Source organism: Canis lupus, chromosome 17, assembly GCF_011100685.1.
Source record: "Canis lupus familiaris isolate Mischka breed German Shepherd chromosome 17, alternate assembly UU_Cfam_GSD_1.0, whole genome shotgun sequence".
Taxonomy (NCBI): Eukaryota; Metazoa; Chordata; class Mammalia; order Carnivora; family Canidae; genus Canis; species Canis lupus.
Genome location: NC_049238.1, coordinates 5,415,549 through 5,436,396, shown reverse-complemented (window position 1 = coordinate 5,436,396; position 20,848 = coordinate 5,415,549). Strand labels below are relative to the sequence as shown.

General features: G+C 45.1%; 1 non-coding gene across 1 annotated transcript; it reads left to right on the top strand.

Annotated features, from left to right (window-relative positions):
* Positions 1-17,841: 17,841 nt before the first annotated feature.
* Positions 17,842-17,945, top strand: LOC119864060. Its single transcript, XR_005372848.1, has one exon. It is a non-coding gene; the product is annotated as a U6 spliceosomal RNA (small nuclear RNA).
* Positions 17,946-20,848: the final 2,903 nt, after the last annotated feature.

Here is a 20,848-nt window from a genome sequence, read left to right as displayed (position 1 = left end):
TCTCTCTGTGACTATCATAAATAAATTAAAAAAAAAAAAAAAAAAACCTGAGCTTCCTCTAGTCATCAACAGGGTCTACAGGCACCCATTTCCCTCCCGTTCCAACTGGATTCAAGCCCTAAGCCTTTTCTGGACTTGCCCTGGACCAGACTGTGGCATTGTTCTTCAAATTTCTTTAATTGTTTGAATTTAAAATCACCTAAATAAATATCAGTGAAATTGTAAAGGTATATATGTTGTGGGTAGAAGGCAGAGATTAAAGGAAGGAAGTGTGCAAGGAATTGCCCAGCTTGGAGCCCGATGTGGAGCTTGATCTCAAAACCCTGAGATCATGACCTGAGTCAACATCCAGAAGAGACACCCGGGTGCCCAAGAATTGAGAGTTTATGGGAGGAGCTTGTCTCTTCTTTAGTGACTAAAGCCATTGGGTGGATTGTATTTTCAGAAACCAAAAATGGACTTTCTAGTTCACACTGAAAAGCACATTTCTGTTCTTGGCTTCAATGGCTTATATGTTTTATGAGTTTTGTTTCTCTAAGCCCTGAAATTCTAAGTTATCTAGTTGAGTTGGAAATTTATATTGAGGCAGTCAGAAAAATGAACTTTGCCATTTGATGACAGATGCCAGACAAACATTCCATGTGTCATAGTTGGAAATAAATGTGGGCCACAGATAGTTCTATTCCCTAATGTTTACGAATTAATTTTATTCTTTGGACTCTCCCTCCTCCCTGGTCCTGGTCTGATCTTAATTATTCATGCTTCGTCAAGCCTTAATTTCCTCTGTCTTTTGATATTATCCAGAGTTTCCAATCGGCACGAAGCGCTGGGCATGGTAAATCTCACTCCTAACTTGGGTTTCCATTTCCAGTTGGTGATCATTTAGACTGTTGAATTGCGGGGACCTGCTGGCCAGTTTTCCTGCGTGTGTATGTGTGCATGTGTGCATATGTGTGTCTGTGTGTGTTGCTCATCTTAAACACTAAGTGTAAGAAATTGGCTTCATGGATTTCATGTATGCCCAGGAAAAGGGGTCTGTTTTTGTTACTTGTTTTCTCTTAACTTGTATCAACAACAAAAAAGGACAGGCCTAAAGTTGGAACTAAGTAGGGAGCCCATGCCAGAGAGAGTTGAAGCTCTCAAAGAAGTAGTTTCTCTTCCCACTGAGGAGAACAGTAGTTCCATTTCAGAATTCATCCTGTCCTCCCCAACGTAGGTACCCCACACAGTTTCCTCCTTCCCCACGTAGTAGAGACTCCACAAGTATTTGTGGAACGGGTATACAGATGAAGGAATAAACGTGTGTGGTTTGTGAGACTCATCAACATCCAAAGCTACACTTCCCTTCTATAAGATTTTATTGCTTTTTTTACAGTGTGGATTCCTTGAATGCAGTACGTTAAATAGAGACACAAAGAGGTCAGCCGACTTAGGATGATTGCTCTTGTTGCTCTCACGTGGGTGGTGTTGGTGGTAGTTGAAAGCAGTTCCTGTGGTTCTGTTATGTGTGTCATGTGACACGTCTGCACTGGCCAGTCTGGTAGCCACTAGCTGCATGTGGCCGTGGGAATTAAAATTCAGTACCATTAGAGCCTAGTTCCTCAGTCACACCAGCCACATTTCAAGCACCCGCGAGCCAGTGGTGACTTGTGGCTCCATTTGGATTAGTACAGAGATAGAACATGACCCTTGCCACCGAAAGTTCTGTTAGCACGGATTCATGTATATGTTTTTATATTCAGTTCATCAGAGATCAAACGGATTCTTGGTAATAAAAGAAACTGACCTGTAGTCATGTAGGGAACAGATACCTGCTTGTCTCAGATTCACGTGAATATCAGTTTTTCTAGATATTAGCCTGTAAGAAAAATCAAGGAGTCTAATCGGAAACCATCTGAGAGATTGACAGGACTGGTTTCTGTTGCTGAATTCTTCATGTGACAGCTAATGGACTCTAGATGTGTTGGAACTTAGACCTCTACCACATTTGAAATGAGGCTTCCTTGGGTGTGTTGACTGAAAAGATGATACACCAGTGCCTTATAAAGCCTAACCGGAGCCTCCTAGACATGCCCTGGCTCTTCATGTGCAACTTTTTTCCCCCATGGAGGATCCTCTGCTGTAAGCTCATGCTGAGGTAGGTCAAAGAATCCTAATTTATCCAAACCTGTCCAAACCTAGTGGTCAAGTAGAATAATTCCTTTTGTGTCATAGATGGGAAAACTGAGGCCAGGCAGCAGAAATGACTCACTTGCAGTCACACAGCCAACACTGAAGAGGTGGGACTTGGAGCCACATCTGTTTGGAGCCACATCTGTTTCGTGCTCAATCCATTGTTACTCCAGCTGTGCCTGTTGATTGATTCAAATAAATGACATCCGGTCATTCATTCCACCACTTAGGCGTATTTTTATTAGGCATCCACCAGGTGCTGGGCCCGCGAACAGTGAACAAACTGACATAGCCTTGCCCTTACAAAACTTTGGCCTCGTAGGAGAGATAGCACATAAATAAATAACAAGCAATGGTTATGGATTCGGGACCCTAAAAGCACCATGGAAAGGAAGTATGGAACTTTTGGAGCACCTCTGCCATGGGTTCGACAGGGCAGCTTCTCCTAGAAATAGCATTTGAGCTAGGATGTATAGGGCGAACAGGGGTTAAATTAAGCAGGTGAAGAGGAGAAGGGTGAACATAGAGATGCCCCACCCAACCCCAGTTGGGAGAGAAGCTATCACCCTGAGGAATGTAATGTGTGTGCAGTGAGGACCACAGGTGTGGTCCACGGTGAGATGAGAGTGGACAGGTAGGGGGCCAGAGTGTGCAGAGTCTTTTAAACATGTTGTCCTCATGGTACAAACAGTGAGCAGGGAGGGTGGGATAGCAGCCTGTGGATTTCTGGCAGTGGATCCAGGTGTGGTGTGGACCTGTTGGATCACCGTTGCTTATATCCACACAATGGATGATCATGGTTGGGCTGGGGGTGGGTTGGGTGGGTGGTTGTGAGGCACATTTCCAAGGTAACATCCAGAGGATTCTGAGACCTTGAACATGCAGAGGGAGTTGATGGAGGGAGATTCCTGCCTTATGCCAGAAGATGAACGGTGATGTTTCAGTGAGGTGGGAAACACTGGCAGACGACCAGGTTTCCAGGGGGAAATGGCACACATTTGAGGTACTTTTAAAACCCCCAACTAGATTTCTTAAGTAGGCAGTTGGCTATGTGGTTTCAGGAGAGAGATCTGAGTTGGATCTCTGATGCTCTAAGCCCTCTGATTATATATCTGGTCATTCAAGCCAGAGGTATGGGTGAGATCCCCTGGGCGTGGGACAGAGATGCGCAGTGAGAAAGTGAGCTCCAAGCTCCAGTGTGCAGCGGCCTTGCGGGAGAGGGTGCCCTGCAGCAGAGGAGGAGATGGTGCATCTTCAGGAAGGCCAAGGGAATGGGTTGTTCCAAGGCAGAGGCAGGCCTGGTCAGTTTTAAATGCAGCTGGGAGACAAAATTAGATGAGGACCAACAATTTCCACTGGATTGAGCAACAGGAGGAATTGGTGACTTCTACAAGTCTCCGGTGTCTGGGCCATGCCAAAGGCTAAGAATGAGAACCACTGAGAGTGGGCCCCAGGCATTGGTCACCTATAAAGCCCTCAAAGTATTATGGCAGCTGCCAAACTTGAGAACCCCTGGTTTAGGGAAAACAGGCTCATGTCAACCAACATCTGTCTGCTTTCCTTTTCTCTCTCCCCACATTCCCTCTCCTTGACTCTCAGTCTTTCTTTCTTTCTTTCTTTCTTTCTTTCTTTCTTTCTTTCTTTCTTTCTTAAGATTTTATTTATTTATTCATGAGAATACACAGAGAGGAGAGAGAGAGAGAGGCAGAGACACAGGCAGAAGGAGAAGCAGGCTCCATGCAGGGAGCCCGACGTGGGACTCGATCCTGGGTCTCCAGGATCACGCCCTTGGCTATAGGTGGCGCTAAACTGCTGAGCCACCCGAGCTGCCCTTTCTTTCTTTCTTTCTTCCTCTTCCACTGTCCCTTTTTTCCTTTCTTTTATGAGTCTCATTGATTTGGAAACTATTCCCTTTTAGCTACTCATTTCATAAATGTATTACAAAGATGTATCGACTGCCTATTGTGTATTAGGCATCGTGTGTTTAGTTGATTTAAAAACAAAAGGACAACAAAAAATCACATACCAAAAAGAAAGGAAAAAGAAAAAAATAGACAGACTCCATAACTCCACAGAATTTATGGTTTATAGAAAGAACATTTATCAGGTGAACACAAAACAAATATATTATTTTAAACTGTGCTGCAGACTATGATCCACAAGGATAGAAAAGGTGGCTGTAGAAGGAATGTTTGTGTCCCCCCTAAATTCATGTACTTAATTTCCAGGGTGGTGAAATTTGGAAGGGGGGCGTTGGGGAGGTGATTAGGACATGACTATATGGCATTAGTGTTCTTGACTGGAGACCCTGGAGAATTGGAGAATTCCCTTCCCTGGTATGGAGACAGAGCAAAAGACCTGGTCAGTGACCCAGGACGCGTGTTCTCACCAGACCCTGAGTCTGCCAGAACTTTGATCTCGGACTTCTAGCCTCCAGAGCAGTGGCATCAATTGTGTGGAAAAGGGATATTATATCAATATGAGAGTGTGTTGTAACTAGAAATTAAAAGCCAAAAGATATTTCTTTCACTTAAGTAGTAATAACTGGACCTTTTTACTACTGAACATGGCTTTTTATAAATGCATGGTTCCATCATTTTATTTGCTGTCAGTATTTACTAGCTTATTGGTGTTCCCTCCCCTCTAATCATGAATTTTAAATTATAAAAAATCATCTGATAGCTTTCATTTAAAAATGAGACTAGATATTGAAATAAATTTGATACTTTTTTATTTAAAAGAAAGCCTTGTCTAAGCTGTCTGGACTCTGGTTCTGCTCTAGCAGCCCAAAGAAAAGAACAAACACTCAGAACAAAAACAGAGGGGCCTGAGGCAGTTGGATGGTGATGAACTCTCTTGGAGAAGGTAGCATTTGAACTATGGCCTGAGAGATGAAAAAAGGAACCAGTTAGAGATGAATGCAAATAAGAACATTCCAAAGAGCAGAGCACATGGGAAGGCCCTGGGGTGGGAAAAACATCAGGACACTCGAGGAATTGCAGGACAGCCAGTGGCCTCAGCAGAGGTTGGTGAGAGACCATGCTAGACAAGTAGCAAGGGTCAGTTATGCACAATGAGAAGCAAGAGGCTGTCGTCATTAACTTGCATTCTTAAAAGCTCATCACAGAGAATTAATTCATGAAATTAATTAGTTATAAATATTCCATTTCTGAAAGTTAATATTTGCTTAGAGTAAAGCCCTAAAAGAAATTGGAAGCATGGTGAAGGAATTATCCTAAAAACGTGGGCTAGTTTATTGAAAACCTAACATTTGGCAATTGTCATATTCAGAGAATGTCCACCTGGAGATGGGCACACCTTTTCTTTTACTAGGCCTCCAGCAAAGGGATTTGAGTCAATTTAGTAGGGAATTTTCTGAGTGCAGGATTTGTTATTGCTGTCATTATCATTATCCTTGGTGCTAATCTCAGGATTGCAGCTCCTCTGGCATTACTTTGTGCTTCTTCTGGGGCCAGGTTGCCTGATGGGCTTTCTCTGTTGTTTCACCATTAGCTTTAAGTCTTTTCTTTGAGCTGGAGCCTTGGGAGAAACTCTCCCTCCACACTCTCACTCCTGCCCGATGGAAATCCTCTCTTGCCCTGTCAGGTCCTGTGCCCCTCGATCGCAGGATGGGGAACTCTCAGAGATAGAGCCTATCTTCCCCAGCAGTAGGGGATCACTAGTTTTCCAAGTCCAGGATATTGTCTCATACCCCTTCTCTGGAGGTGGAATGTGTTTTCTTTGGTTCCTTTGTCATAGCTTCTCTGGATTTCACCCGTGGCCTCAGTGCAACCATGTTTGCTGTCTTCCTTCCACTGTCTTAAGCCATTTATTCCCTAAAGGAGACAGAGCGAGAAAACTCTGGGTGGAGCTTTGTAGCCTCCCACTGCTGCCATTTCCCTCCCGCACACCTGCCCAGGGGCTTCCTCAGGTTTCTGACCTCCCACAGTGCTCTTGTAAGCACCTGCTGAGGTCCACGGAAAGAAAATGGAATTCCATGTGTACCCTTGTGTTTGGGCCACGCCGGGGTTCCATAACCTCTGGTAGTGCCCTCTTAGTGACATCTGCTCCTGGAACCCAGTGCTCACATCCATCTCCCTTCCCAGTTCCCATCTTTCCCTATGTTTTGAGTTAGTTAGTTGCACTGAGATCTCAGGCCTCTTACCAGTTCAGAAACTGTTGTGATCTTCAGGTTATCTGTCTTTTTTTTTTTTTTTTTCTCTTGAATTAAGGATGGGAGCAACATTTTTTTTCCACATCTTAAGTCTCCTCACTCTTTTAACCTATAATTTTTATAAGTTTTTTTTTAATAATCTCTACACCCAAAGTGGGGCTCAAATCCATGACCCCAAGATCAAGTGACACACTTTTCCAACAGAGCCAGGCAGGCACCCCTTTAATCCATTATTAAAAGAAGATAGTTGGGCTTCATTTTTTTAAAAAATCTAATCTAATAGTCTCCATCTTTAATTGGCAGGTTTAGGCCTTTTACATTTAGTGTAATTACTTCTATGATTGTATTATACATTGAGGGATTATAGTAATGATAGAACCAGAGCCTGTATTTAGAAGAGCACGTGGCTTGTGGTCCAAGGTTTGAAGTCAGTTACGTAATTTTATATATATATATATTAATTAAATATATAAATATATTACAATAATAATATAATTATATAATTATTATATATAAATATATTATATTATATAATTATATGATATATTATATATTACAATAATTATATAATATATTATATAATATATATAATTATAATATAATTAAATATAGATATGTATTTTATTGAAGTTTGATTTGCCAACATATGGTATAACACCCAGTGCTCATCTCATCAAGTGTCCCCCCCCTTTGACACTTCTTAGTTTTGTGTAGTCATTTCATTTTCTGAACCTCAATTTGCTTGCTCTTAAAAAGGTATTATGACACCAGACACAAGGAATTACTTTGGAGAGTGTTTTAATTAATGTGGCTGATACTGTATTAAAACCGTGTCCTATACAAATATTTGATGGTTTTATGTTCAAGGAGAAAATTGTGGTCAGACAGTTCCATGCAGCTGGATGGGTTTGGAGTTTTGTTCTGCCCTAGACCTGCAGTGATGGTGATTTAAGTGGTGCCTGTAACACATTTAGCTTCCTTTGCGTAATTCTTTTACAATACTTGTCACATCCCTTGTACTTATTTGCTTATGTTTTTCTTGTCAGACTAGGTCCTCATTAAGAGCAGGAAATACAGTTTATTTATGTCTATATTTCTGTGTCTTGCCGAGTGCCTGGCACAATATATGCTCAATATGGGTTTGTGGAATTGAAACACATTTTAAAAATACAGCACTGAAGCTCTGCACCAGTCTGAAAATACAGCATTCTCTGGATAAAGCGTGGCTAAGTATTTAAGAATTTGACCAACCCCTGAGGATCTTACTTAAAGCCTCGATTGTCTGAACCCCTTGACACCCAAGACAGCCCTGGCTAGTCAACTGGCATCATGGGTGGTGAAAATTCTTTCCGAAGCTCGTGGATATTTGGTTGTCAAGTCACTGTCAGCTATACACAAATGTATCTCCAGTTTCCACAACTTCGTATGACCACTCTCCAAGCTGTAATAATTGTTGCCTTTGTGTGCGACTTCTCAACATTCCTGTGACATTACCACCGCGTTGCCACAGATGTAAAAGGGTGAGAATTAAGTGGGGATTTGCAAACTTTTAGAGAAGCTTGGTTTTTGTATGCTCGTGAACTTCTCTCCCTTCTGCTGAGGTGGAACTAAAAGGTTCCTCTCTGAAACTTCCATGGAGTTTCTATGCTTTTGCAGCACGGGCACAGGTCTGGGCCAGCTCTGACTTGTCATTGGCTTCTGAGTGTGGGAGGCCCTGAGAGGGGCTTATGGAGTAGGGATACATGTACCCCCACATTATGAAGGTGACCTTCCCCACTCTAGCAATCTTCAACCACTCCGGGCTTAGCCTCGTGTCTTTGCCCTTCGTCTGTGCCACAACACTGTGCCACACCAATATGTCCTCACCCACATTGTTTGTTGTCTCGTAATTTGTTTTTGTGTTGTTTTCACAGATTATAATTTCCTCAGACCAGCATTCCTGTCTTAAATTTGCTTTTGTCTTGAAAGGCCAGATGTAGGGCAGGATAAATGGTGGCTTCCTGCCACACATTTGCTAACTCTGTGTCTAACTCCATCCTTACAGGTTGGAAGCATTTCACATGAGGATTATGCAGTAGTAACACTGGGAGAGCTGAAGTTCAACATTCCACATACTCATTTTGGGGAAGCAAATTCAAGTTGTTTGTAAAACACTGTGATGCCCAAGGTATACCCAAGGCTGAAGGGGGAAAGGCAAAACAATTTTGACATGCCAATAAGGGCCGATCTGTATTGATACATAACAGTCCAGGCTGGGTTCCCTTTTGTGCCATGGGCCTAATAATTTATGCAGTTTTACCCTCTTCTTAGCTGCCTGTTGGTGGCAAAACCCTGAGACATTTTTGATAGTTGGCTAGCATTGGCCTCTCTGGAGACCCAGATGTCTTCACTGGGGAGACCCTTGAGTTTATTTATTTATTTATTTATTTATTTATTTATTTATTTATTTATATCTTCAGGAGAGTTTGGATATGTGCCTATCCCACTTGGAGTGTCACTAGGCCTAGGAAAGGAAGTGTCCATTTAGGGGGAGGTGCTAAGGAAAAACCATGAAGCCTGCTGACCATGGCAGCGTTAAGCTCTCAGAAGGCAGGGCTGTGTCTTATCACTCTCTCCTCCTGGCAGAGCCGGCAGTCAGACAATATTTACTGAATACATGATGAATGACTGGGTTGAAGGGTGAGGGGGGATGAGATTTCCCTGTCAATGAAAAGATTCAATATATACAGAAATTTAGTCATGGAGGATAGAACTCTTGATACCTGCCTAACCACGATATGCCATGATTTACTTGGTCATGGACACAGCTTAGCAAAATGTATTTTATCCCCACACCTCACTCATTATTTAAAGATGCTGGCCAGGCGTCCGTGCAGCCTGGGCCAGGGAGAGCAGTTGGCCCGTTAGTCATCATCTGTCATGCCTACAGACTCCAGGGACCAGGACATTCATACCCAGAATCACAAAGAGAATTAGCACATTAATGCCTTTGTTCCTAACCATCAAGGCCATTCATCCTGTCCCGGGCCCAGCTTCAAGGTCTTTGGAAGCTCTGCCAGCATTCCCACCTGCCTGCCACTCCATTCTAAGACTCCTACTCAGCAACATCTTGCCTTCGCTGCTCCGAGGAGGCTTTGTGATTGTACAGAACGCCATGGCATGACTCTGCCTTCCCGGAATATGGGGCAGCATTGGGTATGATGATGGTGTTCATCTCCCTCTTCCATTTTGCTGTATATTTTTAAAATAAAATCAGAACGTGGTTTCCATTTAATTCAAGAACTCTTTGTCTAGTGCTTCTAGAGCACTGCGATGGAGCTAAGGAGCGATTTGTCATTCATGATTGTTAGCTGCTCAAGGAATGCTTGTCCTCCCCTGTGTGTTGGGCTGGGTTTAGGAGGAGAGGGTGGATTTCTCCTTAAGATCTATCCTTCCCCAGGACTTTCCATGTTTGCTTATTAACTACATTTCTTCAAGTCTCCTGGATGCCAAGCCCTGTGTGCTACAGCCCTTACTGGCATTCTCTCACTGAGCCTGTTTCCTCAATCCTTATCAAGAAACGCATTATTGCTTCCACTTTGCAGATGAAGAAACTCAAGTTCAGGCTCAGGGAGATTATGTAACATACCCAAGGCCACTTGCGCAGAGAAGAGGTAAATTTCTCAGGGACACAGAACCAGTAAGTGGTGGAGATGGGACCTAAAGACAGCCTCTGGGACTCCTCAGTGCTAATTATTAACACAGAAGGCTGTCTAAATGCTTTACAAAGTGATTGGATGGATGATCCATGCCATGGCTTGGATGACTTTGCAGTCTATTTGTAGAGATGTGGTGGACCTTAAAAATGGATGCGATAGAGTAATACATAATTACCTACTAAAGTAGATTGGGAATAATTGATTTTATGCTCCAAGAAAGCTTTTCAATCCAGTCAAGTCCCATTATCTTCATATAATCAATGAAGAGTCTGAAGATTATTGACATTTCAGATCTTGTCCAAAGCCATGGAACCGATACCAAAAAGCTGACTCAGCACATGATTACCTTAAAGCTAATCCATTACTCGTTTTATGCATACCCCTGCCTTGATGACTCCCCAGAAGCAAATGTCATCAGAGTTTTAGAAGCACTTAGGCAAAAGTGTTAATTAAGGCCAAATAGCGTCTGGTTGTGCATTTCAATCGAGGAGAACAAAGCTGGCATACTTATGGGAATAGAGCAAGTTGTTCCTCACCCTAAATTATGCAGCAATATCTGGGTGCATCTAGAAGGCTCAATGTCTTTACCAAAAAATGTGTAGTGTCAGTCTGAACTGGTATTTACAAATGAAGAGATGTTATTAGTGGAGTAATTTGGTTAAATGAATATTGTGCCGAATTATCTCAAATTTATAAGATAACACTTATAACAATTTTATGGAAAATTGCTTCCAAAATTATACCCTTATAAAGTGCACACATTAATAACAAACCACAAGGACACGTAAATTATATAAGAGTCATATCCTTTTGCAGTTGCGTACATTGAATAATGTGATGTTTTTGCAAGAGCGAAAGGTATACTATGTTATTAAAACATACTGGCATTTTTTAAAGTGCTACGTTAACATCACCATAGACAATCTGAAGATACAGAAATAATAAAGACATAGTGTCTCGTGCAAGATATGGTTTATTCCCTCTCTAAAAGGAAAAATTAAAACAAAACCAGTATCACACGTATAGAGAATGAGGTAAGCTCCAAACAGAGGTTAGAAAGGGATGACGTGGCCTGTAGTTTCGTAAAGTGTGTTACACTGAAATGAAGACGTAAGTATGACCATCAGAATTATGAAGTGTTTGGTTACCCAGCCACAAAATGGAAATTCTCCTCCCCTCCCCATTATTTGCTGGGAATGGTAGCTGCTTTGCAGGAGTGAGACATGAGTACCACCCATAAGTCTAGAAGGTGGGTCGGTGCCTGCCCTCCCACAGGTAGCTAGCCATATGGAATGGCACACATGCCATCAATGCACCTGCTGTTTTGTGCATGTTCCGCATCTTGCATTTGCTAATTCTGACCGTCACAGAGTGCCTTTCCTTCTCGCTCCATATTCTCTTGTCCCTTAGATCCTCTGGTGAACACAACCTCCCCTTTCAAGATTTGGATGGAGAGTCATAATCTCTAGGAAGATTGTTCTGACTCCTCTCATAGAATTAGTTTGTCCATTTGACCTCTGCTGGAATCCACTTTAGTGCGCTTGATGATGTCCATGCTCGTCTCTTCATTAGACTGCAAATAGTCTTAATCATGCCTCTGAACCTAAACACCATCCCTGTTACTAACTCAGAATGGTGCACATGTGTTGAACAATTGAATGAATGAATGAGTGAGTGAGCGAATGGAAAATAAAGCAAAAATCTGAATGAGACCCTGAAGGGTATAAAGGGTAGAGCTGTCAGTATCAGTGCTACCGGCTGTACTATCAGTTCTGTAGGACGCCGGGGCTAGACCATAACATTTGCATCGTTGTGATGTATCTTTGTGGTTTCTGGCACCTTTTTTACTTTTACATAATGAGGGTACTTGGTTGATAGGCTTCAATTTTGGATTGGCGGGCTCCATTTTTTGGGGTGGAGCTGGTAACTGTGACACTGGGTTTTCACTGTTATGGGAATTTTGTAGGGCGACCACCACTCAAGTCACACCAGCTCAGCAGCTACCTTCTGTATCTACGTCTGAAGCATCTGCCTCAGTTCTGTAAAAACACTCCTCTCTCTCTTACTCAATTTTTCTTTCCCCACTCCTCCTTCCTTTCTTTCTTCCTCAAAGAGTTTTTGAGGATCTACTATGTTCAGGTCACAGAGTCAGCTGTTAGGGACACGAATACTAGCAAAATCAATACAACAACCACAACATACATATATATATATATATATATATATATATATATATATATGTATTTTTTATTTTGGCAGAGAAAGCAGATGCACACTGACATCTATGTCTTTCCTCTTGTTGCATGTACTGCTAGACAGTATTTGTACTCCCCTCAAGGCTTTTTTGGGGCAAATGACTGGATTTTGACTAGTACAATTGTAGGTGGAAGTGGTGGATGCCGTTTCTAAGTCTGACTCTTAAATCTTCCTGAGTTTTCTTTCTCTTACTCTGTTGGCTCACTGGATCGAGCAGGTCCACAGGAGAACTCCTGAGCCCTCACCCTGAGTGAACTGACAACAAACCCTAAAAAACTTTCACGTCCATCCATATTTTCCTTCGCTTTGCATTATATTCAGGAGATGCCTTTCTTCTGGTGCAGGACCACCTCCTCCCACTTACCCAGGGAATCTATTTTTCTCTTCAACATCTTCTTCCATTAGCATTGAAGCATGCTTAGATTTCCATCCCCAAAAATAAAAATAAAAATAAAAATTAAAAAAAAAAAAAAGGAAGATAGACAAGACACCCTCGGTGGACACTTTGCCCCTGGTTACCAGACAGCCCTCCTCCCATTTACAGATGAACTTCCTGAAATATTTGTTGACAATTTCTATATTTTCTCAACTCTGTCAACTTGCAAACCTACTGCAGTGTGGACTCTCTGTGTCCCCCACTCTTGCCATGACATTTCTGTTACTCAGTCCACCACCAACCTGTGTGTGTGTGTGTGTGTGTGTGTGACAAACCCCATAAACACATTAATACTTATTTTACTTGATTTTTTTTTTTTTTAGCATTTGGTTTTGGTAAACTTTCCTCCTTCTTGAGAAAAATCTAGTGCCTTGGTCTCCATTTCTCCAGGTTTTCTTTCTTTTCCACTGGCTATCTTTCTGGGTTTCTTTGAGCATCGCTTTCTTTTTAGCATCACTGAAATGTCGGTATTCTAATCCAAACCATCTTTTCCCCTCCCTCTTATGTGTATGCTTCTGGGCAGGCTCACTGCACTCTCCTAGCAACTACCTAGATGCTGATCCTTCCAGCTCTTTCTCCAGCTAGGATGCTTTCTTGAGAAAGCTCCAGTGCTAACCTAATTAATGCCTGTGAGCATTGTACTGGTTGCCTTCTATCTCGTGTATATCAGAAGTTTTTAAACCGAACACTTACCGATGGACATTTCGGTTGTTTGTGTTTTTGTTTGTTTTTTTATCTTCTGCTCCAGCAGCATTGCAATAAATATCCTTAAATATGAATCTGTAAAAAGCAGTGATCTCTGTAGGATAAATGCACGCACTGAAATTACTGGACCGTCTGTTACGTGTGTGTTAAGATGCTGCTACACGTTATCACATCATCCCCGGACTTGTACCAACAGTTCATGGGTGTGTCTATGTTTTGAATTTTCCAGCATGGTCAATACTTTTGTTTTATCTGATATAAAAATATATATGATTTAAATCATACTTCTTTAATTAGTAGAAGGGCCAAAGATCTTTTTCATATGTATGTTATGTGATTTTTCTTTCATGAATTGTCCATGTTTTTGAAAATACTAGTATTTTACTTATTGTTTTTAAGGCACTCATGGTATATTAAAAATATTATCTAAAAATACTCTTTTCCTGATGCCATTTTTTGCCATTTTTTTCTATCAGCTTTGTTTATTGTGTTTTTTTGGCCATACTAATATTTCTTTAAAATACTTTTCTAGCTATGTTGACATACTTAAAATGGCTTTTCATATCACGAGATTATGAATGTGTTCACCCAAATCCTTTATGGTGATTTTAATCTACGTTTTTTGCATTCTTGTTATGATCCATATGGAATTTATTTTGATACGAAGGATGAGGAGAGGATATGGCTTTATTATTAATATTATTTTTTTCCCAAACGGGTAGCCACAATTTCTCAGAATCATTTCCCCAGTGACTGAGATCGTGCAGATGCAGTGAGCGTTTCCCATCAGCGTCCTCATCTGTAAAGCTGGACTGGCAATTTTGTGAGCTGTCAGGAGTCGGAGATAACCCACCGAAGTCCAGCCCAGTGATGGAGATAGTGCAGATGCAGAGGGATTCTTGTTATAGTTGTCCCTCTCCTCTTCTGCTGGCTCTGAATCTGGGGCCTGCTGTCACAACTTTAGGGGCCAATTTCATCATCACTGAGAGCAGAAAATTGGGACAGGTGGCATGGAGGGACCGCACGTCCCAGAGCAGAAGCAGGCAGGAATGAAGAATGCCCTGAGCTATCTCCTCGTCGCACGTAAAGGGGATCTTAGATGTTGGTTCCCGGATTAGGCTCTGAGCAAAATATACTTCTGCTACTTAACTCATCGTGGGGGCTTGTTGCAACTTCATTTCTCTACAGGAAGATGCTGTGTGGCTAGAGAAGAAGAGTGGAAAGCGAGGCAGCCACAGCCAAGGAACCCCTGAGACCAGCAGAAGCCGGATGAGGCAAGAAGGATTCGTCTTTGAGGATTTGAGGGGAGCATGGCCCTGCCCACGGCTGAATTTCAGACTTGCAGCCTCCCCATCTGTCTCTTGTTTCCTGCCACCCACGTTCATTTTTGCTAAGGCAGCCCCAGGAAACAGGCACGGCACCTTTGCTTGGTGGCCTGTCCCTCCCTGAGTCTCTCCCGCCCCACGGGTATTTGCTCACCTCCCAGATCAATCTGTGGTCTTGAGCTGCTGCCGAGGTAACTGAAGCCAGCACAGCTGCGGCGTGAGCACCTGTTGCTGTTGCTGTTTTGTTATTTTCACTGTCATTGCAGTTGTCGAGAGGAACAAAGAATTCCCTTCTTCACGTGCGGGGCTGCTAGAGAAAGCTGGATCAGACATTAGGCACCTGAGGTCTGTTTTCACCTCTGCAGTTCTGGAACTTTCTCGGGGGTGCAGAGAGCTCAGGGTGGACGTGGGCCCCCGTGCAGCTTGCCTGAGCGAGTGTCTTCGATGCTCCTAGTTGCTGTGGAGGGTGTTGCAGGTCGCACCGCATGGGGCTTGGGCCTGATGACTCGGCATCCAGTTGGGGCCGGCTGCTGCAGCAGGTCAGGCGTGAGGGGCCCCTGCAAGCTGCCCCCCGAGGCCGCTGGCACATTACTTATATAAGAGCCATGCTTGCAGAGAGGGACACAGAGGGAGCCGCCGGATACCGTATTTACAGTGAGGAAGGTGCCCCGGAGATCTGTGCAAGGCGGACAGAGATGAATGAACACAGGACCCCTGCTGGGCAGCCCCCCAAGGTGCTGAGAAGCGACACCCCTCTCGCCCTGTGCTGGGGGGGAAGCCCCGTGGCTGGCCCGTAGGAGGAGCGCACCCTTTGGTCCCTCTGAGATGCTCGCCCGCTGGCAACCGATGGGCCGGTTACTAAATCCAACAGCAGGTGAATTTGGGGAACAAAATTAAAACAAACACTATAGCAACAAACAGTGGTGAAATCTGACCCGTAAGTGGTAGGCAACTGGGTTTCCTTATCGCTCCGAAATCAGCTGTCTGAACGCCACGGAGGCTTTTTTTGGTTCTCCCCCCTGCACCCTTCGTGTGACTTGACGGCTGTCTGTCCCCTTCTGTGGGTGCCATTCTGCGAGTCCGCCCGACTGGGGGCTTAGGGAACCTCCGCACCCAGACACGCACGGTGACTTCTCCGGGATCCCACGGTCCTTAGGCACAGCAAGGGCCTGTCCCCTTCCTCAATCCCAGTGTGCGCTTCCGGCGGTGGAGAGCACAGATTGTCTGGGAAAGGGCCAGAAGGAATCGGGCGTGATGTTTTATGATGTTTGGTTTTTCTTTTTTTTGAGATTTTAAAAATTAATTAATTAATGTATTTATTTATTAGAGAGAGAGAGAGAGAGAGAGGGAGCAGAGTGGAGGGGAGCGGCAGGCAGAGGCAGAGGGAGAAGCAAGGTCCCCGCTGAGCAGGGAGCCCAATGCGGGGCTCGATACCAGGACCCCGGGATCATGAGCTGAGCCCAAGGCAGATGCTTCACTGACTGAGCCACCCAGGCCACCCACCCCCCACCCCAGATTTGGGGTAATGTTATCAATAGTTTCCCCATGTCTGGTCCTGAGGTCCCGAGGACAGACGTGGTTCGTAAAGAGATCTCCAGTGCTTGGGAAGAGCTCATGGGAATTGGAAGTTGCTCACAGCCTCTGGGAGAGGCTGGGCTGGGTGGGCCTGGCTCAGGGTCTCCTGCAGCTGTGGACAGGCCTCAGGTCTCTCTGGTCACTGGCCAGAGACCGCTGTCCTCGCCATGTGGCCTCCCCATCCTCTGCTCGCCCCGCGGTAGCTGGCTTCTCCGGGAGCGAGTTCCAAGGGTGCAGGTGCAAGGTGGAGGACGACAGCCAGTCTTTCAGGACTTCACCTGCAGAGCGCCATCTCATCCCTTCTCCACGTTAGATTAATCAGAAGCCAGTCAATAGGTCCTGCCCTGACTCACGGGGAGGGAGTCCACAAAAGTGTGAAGCACAGGAAGTGGGCATCATGGGCTCCCCTGATGGCGAGCGTTTCAGCAATGATCGTGCCCCCATAAAGGTGTTGATTTTGAGGATACAAGTGCATGGAGGAGTCAGGAAAAAAGCAACCCTCGAGGGAAGACATGGGGACTGTGTAATTCTAATTTGGGTGCCAAGGACCAATGAGCCATCGTAGCCTGAGTAAATGGACAAGATAGCTCCTCCTTCTACCAACCTCTACCTGAAAAGCTCTGCATTTTAAGCCACAAGGGAGTGACTCATAGGGTGTGTCTGTAGAATAAAGTGCTCCTGATTTTGGAGCTCTGTGACCAATCCACTGTAGCACATCTCCCTGTGGCCATGTGCTTCCCTGACAGTGGACTCTAGTGACCCTGAACCCACCTCTTTGCCGCTCCCCCAAGACCAGGCTTTAAAGCACAAGCAAGCTGCACCCCAGGTCCATTGCACTTGGCCAAGAGCCATGCGCTTGACGTCTTGGTCTTCCAAGCAATGGTGTCTAGTGGGGCCGTGTCCATTATCCCCCTGTACACAGAGCTGTGTGTGTGTAGGGTACATGTGATAAAACTTCTCAGACACACCTGCCCCTGGAGTGAATCTTCAGCCTCGCTTTGCTGGAGACAGTGGAGGTTGTGCTGAATTGCAGCAATCAGGATGGACTTGGGGGCATCGGAGAGGAGAGTGTGGGCTGTGGCTCCCCAGGGGGCTGACTGCAGCGCCCACTCTGCCACCAACTGGCTCAGGTTTGTCCTGTGCCCCTGGCATGCATATGCTCTCGTGCAGCAGCAGGACAAGGCAGCTCGGAGGCCTTGCTGGGAGCACCTGAGACTGCGTTTCCAGCAGCAGAGCAGACACTTGAGTAACACCAGCCCTTGTTCCCAGAAGATAGGACTCGATTTTAGATTCGGTTCTGATTCTGCATTTGCTTCCAGCTCCTTTCCTGGTATCAGAACACAGCTAAGGGAGGATGTCAGTGTTTTATCCTCTCACTTCCCCACATTTTCCATGAATCCTGGATAGTATATGGTTTGCTCATTGCACCAGAAACCAGTTGTAGGGGATAAACAAACCTTTTGTCTCCAGATCTCCGAAGTCTTTTAAACAATTAGTCTGGTGCTTGCTTCGGCAGCACATGTACTAAAATTGGAATGATACAGTGATTAGCATGGCCCCGGCACAAGGATGAAATGAAAATTCATGAAGCATTCCATATTTTTAAAGAAGACATACAGATGGCCAACAGACACATGAAAAGATGCCCAACATCACTGATCACCAGGGAAATGCAAATCAAAACCACAGTGAGATAGCACCTCACACCTGCCAGGATGGCTAAAATCAACAGCACAAGAAATAACAGGTGTTGGTGAGGATGGGGAGGAAGGAGAACCCTCCTGCACTGTTAGTGGGGATGCAAACTGGTGGAGCCCTCTGGAAAACAGTACGGAGGTTCCTCAAAAAGTCAAAAATAGAGCCACCCTATGATCTGGTAATTGTACTACTGGGTATTTACCCAAAGAATATAAAAATACTAATTCAAAGGGATAAATAGGGATACATGTCCCCTGATGCTTACAGCAGCATTAGCTCCAGATACCTCCATAGTATCTCAAATTATGGCAAAGGCCCAAGTGCCCATCGACTGATGAACAGATAAAGAAGGTGTGGAGGGAGCTGTGTGTGTGGGTATGAGTGTATATATGCATATAATGGAGTGTTATTCAGCCATAAAAAAGAATGAAATCTTGTCGTTTGCAAGGACATAGATGCGGGTGGAGAGTATCATGCTAAGCAGAAGAAGTCAGAGAAAGACAAATACTGTATGATGTCACTCATATGTGGAAATTAAGAAACAAATGAGCAAAGAGGGAAAAGAGAGAGAGAAGCAAACCAGGACACAGATCCTTCATTCAAGAGAACCCACTGGTGGGGAGGTTACCGGAGGGGAGGGTGTGGGGGATCCTGCAATAGGGGATGGGGATGAGGAGGGCACTTTGGCCGCGAGCACAGGTCGGTGATGGAGGGGACCAACCACTGTATGGTACACCTGAAACTGTTATTACACTGTATGTTAACCAACTGGAATTTGAATAAAAACCTAAAAAAAAAATTTAGTCTGAACAATGAGCTTTCCTGAAGGGCCGTTCTGTGGTTGTGTTCTGTTTCTACCTGTTGTGAGTCACGCCTTCAGTGAAATTCTAAAATCTCACTTATCCCAGTTCATTTGGGGGGACTGTTCTGTTTGTTGGGGCATCAGCTGACGATCCACCATCCTGCTTGTGCTCCATGTACGCCATGGAGAAAACCACCAAACGTTTTTGCCTGAACCACTTGCGCAAAATGTTCTTGGGAAACCCGGGTCTTCTACACATAATCCGCCTTTACCTGAGCAACGGGTCTTTCGATCTGGAGGATTTTCCTTTGAATTGCAGTATGTACGTAATAAAATAATTACGAGTAGGTCAACTTTAATTTAACGAGGGGCAGTCAACGCCAGTGCCTTCAAGGCTCAGGCAGCAGCTGGAAGGGGGAAGCCGCTGGGGACAAGTTGGTGGGGATGGAACCAGAGGGAGCACGGATCCTGCCTAGAAATAATCACATTTAATATTTAAATCGAATACCACACTGGCCAAAACCTGTTTGTAAGCCAGGGGGCTTCTAGCCCGTCAGCCCGAATTTGGTGAACCAAGTGGGTAAGGTTGTTCCCTGCCCTGTATCACTGCCGACTGGGACACAGATCCACAAGATAGAGGGACACCTGTGAGGCCCTCCAGACACCTGTCTCAGTAAGTGGTCTGGCCTCAGGGGCACAGCCTCCAGCCGGGGGTAGCTGGGGTCCCCAGGACAGCCTGTGGGTCCTTCTGAGGGCATGAGAATACTAAGAGCGTGGAAAGGGTAGAGTTGGGGCTCTGGGCCAATTGGGTCTCATTACTTTCTCTGTTGACCTGGAGCCCAGTGGAATTTCTGAATCTTGCTGATTCTCGGCACCTTCATTTGGAAAGAAGGGATGAAACCAGTACCCGTGCCCCCCACCCCCAGCCCACAGTTGACTTGCTGGGAGGGTTCAATGTGGAGAGAATCAGAGCATGCTCAGTGCTCAATGAGAGGGCACTTTTGCTCTTAGGGTCCTTCTGTGCTCCCAGAAGATTTGAGGGGCCCAGACCAGGGGGCCTCAGAGCTGATGGAAAGGTGTGGGGACAGGTTCATGGTTAAATTAAGAGCTTCAAACGTTATTTAAAGGCTCCAACGGTCTTCCTGACTGCCCAGGTTTTCTGTCCTGGGCTCTGTGAGCCCCTTCCTTCCCTGCCATGCGTCTAGATGACGTTTTTCTGCTCTTGTCCTCACCCTACACCTGGCACGTCTTTCAGGGAGCTGGCATGGTTTTTGCTGAGTGAGTCAGGGAGCCCAACAGAGGCTTCTCTGGGCTCTGTGCTTCTTCTGTGCTTGCTTTAGGACTTCTTCCTCTCCAGACTTCCAGGACCTGACACCTCTTGCCCTCCTATGAGGTCATTTCCCAGCCTGGTGCTGGGCCCCTCCTACTTCCATGGCTTCCTCAGTAATTCACCTTTCCCTGTAATCTAAACCCCAGACTTCATGTGCTCTGCTTGACACTGTAACTGCCTCCACTTGGCCCCTGTGCCTTAGGATCACTCCCCCTGAACTCTGAAGACAAATGTCTCAGAGGAATCAAGCAAGCCTGCCCCACGGCCTACCACTGAGCCCTGGGGTCTACCGTGCTGACAGTGAGCCCCACGACCAAGTCTGTTCTTCATCTGCTTCTGCCACCATAACAGAGTCCTGCACACTGGAGGCTTAAACAACTACTTCTCATGGTGCTGGAGGCTAGGAGTCCAAGATGGGGCGGGGGGGGGGGGCGACAGATCTGATTTCTGTTGAAGGCTATCTTCTTGGCTTGCGGACCACCACCTTTGATGGTTTCCTCACGGGGCATGGAGAGAGAGGGCGCAAGCTTTCTGTGTCTCTACTTACAGGGGTACGGATGCCATTGTGGGCACTCCACCCTCCTGAGCTCATCACCTCCAAATACCATCACGGTGAGGGGCGGGCTTCCAATCTGAATTTGGGGGGAAGCAGTCTATAGCACCCGTCCTCATTCTTC